Source organism: Rhincodon typus, chromosome 21, assembly GCF_021869965.1.
Source record: "Rhincodon typus isolate 14 chromosome 21, sRhiTyp1.1, whole genome shotgun sequence".
NCBI classification, from domain to species: Eukaryota; Metazoa; Chordata; class Chondrichthyes; order Orectolobiformes; family Rhincodontidae; genus Rhincodon; species Rhincodon typus.
In genome coordinates, this window is record NC_063352.1 from 13,055,506 (window position 1) to 13,059,449 (window position 3,944).

Sequence of the window (3,944 nt, forward strand, 5' to 3'; positions counted from 1 at the left end):
CTGTTGTAGTTTATCTCTTGACAGTGTGGCCACAAGGTATGAAGGATTGATGCAGTGTCGGTGAAGGGATAGCAGTATGTGACCAATTTAGGATTATGTGTGACTTGGAGGGGAGATTCCAGAGTGATGGCATTCTCATGAATCTGCAGTCTTTAATAGTTTAAACAGTAGACACCAAAGCCATGGTCCAACTATTAGGGAAGGGATGGCTGTTTAGCCTAATGGGGAAAGTGCATATCAAGCAGGCTGCTTCATCTGGATGTTTGATCTTCTCAAGTCGTTGTTTTAGCTGTGTGCATCCATTTAAGTTAAAAAGGTAGCCATCACAAATATGAAATGTGCTTAGTAGATAGTGGTGATGTTTACCAGAGTCAAGAGCTAACCCATTGGTAACAGAATATTCCACCTTTGCTTCATCCTGGACACGCTCACCGTCCTCCTTGCACTATACATGCACCAATAGGCAGGAGGGCAAAAGGACAGATCATTTGAAAGGGTTAGTACAATTAAAATTTTCTGCCAGATCCCTGGTAAAAGCATCCCTGCTCATGTTGCAAATAAAGCTTCCTGTTTTAGCGAACAGACGTAAGCTTTGTTAGCCCACATGTAGAAAATTGGAATGTTTTTCATAGATCAAGGAGGTCATCCAGTTATAAAGTTCTTAATGTACTCAATTAAGATGTAAGTAACAAACTTGAAAACATTAACACAACTTTATACAGCCCGAGAAAAGGGTGTTGATTGGTTGGCCTATTGTTGGCATGGAGATACAGCAGGAATTGTTAACTGTCAATCTCAGCTCTCAGACCAGTAAACTCTGATTGGGCAGAATGTTACCAATGGGAAGACAGCGGAGATTGGCAGTCTCTGTGGCCTCTTCTTCCCCAGTTAAAAATCTACGATGTGTGAGAACAGTAAGAACTAGGAGCAGGGGTAGGCAATTCAGCCCCTCAAGACTGTACTGTTATTTAATATGATCATGGCTAATCTCATCTTGGCCACAACTCCAATTTTCTGCCTGCTCTTCATACCCCTTCAACCCACTACTAATTAAAAATCTATCTCTTTTTAAATTTACTCAATGTCCTGGCTTCCACCCCGCTCTGGGGTAATGAATTCCATAGACTCACAACTCTTTGAAAGGATTTTTCGATGAAGGGTCTAGGCCCGAAACGTCAGCTTTCCTGCTCCTATGATGCTGCTTGGCCTGTTGTGTTCATCCAGCTCTACACCTTGTTATCTCTTAATTACTCCTCATCTCTGTTTTAAATCTGCTACCCCTTATCCGAAAAACTATGACCTCTTGTTATACATTGCCCCACACGAGGAAACATCCTTTCTATGTTTACTTTGTCAATCCCCTTTAGCATCTTACGTACTTAAATTAGATCAACTCTCTTTCTTCTAAACACCAGACAGTACAGGCCCAAACTACTCAATCTCTCTTCATAACACAAACTCTTTGTCTCTGGAATTATCTATTGAATCTATTCTGAACTGCCTCCTGTTTGTTTTTGTTCCGAGGGTAGAAATGTTAAGTACTAAAGAACATCAGTTTAAGGTAAATGGGGGTAAGTTTAAAGGAGAGGTGAGAGACAAATTTTTTACACAGAAGGTAGTAAGTGCCTGGAATGTGCTACCAGAGAAAGTGGTGGAGGCAGATACAATAGCAGTGTTTTACAGACATCTTGACAGATAAATGAATAGGCAGGGGATAGATGGATATGGACTACACAGAGGCAAAAGATTTTTCAATTTAGAAAGGCAACATGTGTTGGCGCAGTCCTGGTAAGCCAAAGGACCTGTTTCTGAGCTGTACTGTTCTTTGTTCAATACAACTGTTGTCTAGTTCCTCCTTCAAACAAGTTAGACAACTTCAACCAGAATGTTTTGAATGAATTTTCCCAGGTGTCCCACAAAACCAAGCGATCAAATCACTATGAACACAAGCCGGTACCAATACAAAACAGTCCTGACTTTATTAGGACACAAGTTACGAAAGATTTTACTACAACACAATACTATCTCCAATCCTATTCAGCCCCTTAAGTTTACAGTACTTCTTGAGTCTCTTGTATATTTGCATAGCCACACTCTCTGTCTCTATATCTGTGGCACTATGAAGCTGCTTTCTGTCTTTCTCTCTCTCTCCAGACAGTCAGCAGATTTCTGCCGTTTGTCATGCTGGACTCCTCAGAAGGTCCAAGAGGGTCCAATAGTGCAGTCTGCAGGTGAACCCTGTTTTTATACCTTTTCAGATGGTTTTCTGGAACTGACTATAGTTCTGGCCAATCAGGGAGATTTGCTTAATAGTTTGAAACAGTGTCAATCATTCAGATGGCTCGCTACTGTTTGTTTCTTTGAGTAGCAGGACCTGGTACCTTTCTGTCTGGGCCTTCCTTTGTTTGGTAAATAAGTTGCTCGGGATATGTCTGTTGCCTTTTGAATTATGCTGATGTCGTTAGCACCTGAGTGCTGTGTTTGCACTGTGTCTGGTGTGTGGGTTTTGTGACTTCAGAGTTTTACTTGGCCAATGCACCCAGCATCCCTTGATGTTTGGCCAAGTTAGCCTGGAGGCTGCTACACAACCAAGTCCCTTCTCAAACAAGAGTACGCAGTACTCCAGATGCAATCTCACTAATGCCTTGCACAGTTGTAGTAACACTTCACTATTTTTATACTCAATTCCTTTTTCAATAAATGCCAAAATTCCATTTGCTTCCTTATTACCGGCTGTACCTGCATATAAGCTTTCCACAATTCATGCACAAGGATACCCAGATCCTTCTGCACTGAAGCTTTCTGAAGCTTTTCTCCATTTAGATAATAAGTTGCCTTTCCATTCCTGCAACCAAAATGGATAACCTCACACTTATCCACTTAAACTCTTCTGTCAAATTCATCAGTCCATTCACTTAACATAGTCCATAATTTCATATTTCTTCCTTGCAACTTGCTCCTACACTTATTTTAGTGTTATCTGAAAATTTGACTACAGTACATTTTATCCCCACACCCAAGTCATGAATATGGATTGTAAATAATTGGGCATGAGAACTGAACCCTATAGCACTCCTCTCATTATATCTTGACAACAAGAAAATCGCCCATTTATCCCAACTCTGCTTCCTGATGGTTAGCCAATCCTCTATCCAAGACAATAACACACACCTAATTCTGTGCAAAATGACTTCATTTTACAACATAAAGCACTGACTTCTTGATCCTTTTAGTCATGTCATGTTCTGTACTATCAAAGAATTATGTACTTACTGAATTATTCAAACGTATTTTCTAAATGCGTTCATTTGAAAACAGGAGCCTTAAGTTTATAGTCTTGGCTATTACAAACCAAAAATGAACATGTACTGGTTACTTGATCCCATAGGGCAATGCTTCACAAGCATTTTCCCACTGAGATCATATCCAGAGGCATAGAAATTGTTGAGACCCGTCAGTGGGCAGTAGTGCTTGGGGGAAAGGGTTAGAGAAAAAGACCTCCTGGACTCATGATTTGGGGTGGTTTTGGAAGAACTTGCAATCGCAAGGTTCCAACTCTGGACCACACTTGGAAATTCCTACATTAGGGCGTCACGCCACATTGACCCCACCTCTTGTCAAATGCATGATAACCTTTTACATTAATATGCCTTTTTAGACTCACAAATCCCCTTTTATATATGCATATATTTAATGGTTTCCTGAACTGGCTAAATTTATGACCAACTAATCAGAAGACCAACTAATTTGAAAAACCTGGTTAGTCTGTGTGTCAATAATGTTCCTAAAATGCTGAAAATTGAGTCCAAATGTCAATCCTGGTTAAACTTTGAACTTGGCTTTTCAAATTTTCAACACAGTGTTGTAAATCATTAAAATGTTCCATGATCCCAATTCTCGCACAAAGCTTTTGTCATTAATGCATTTTGTCTTTCTAGTTTCAT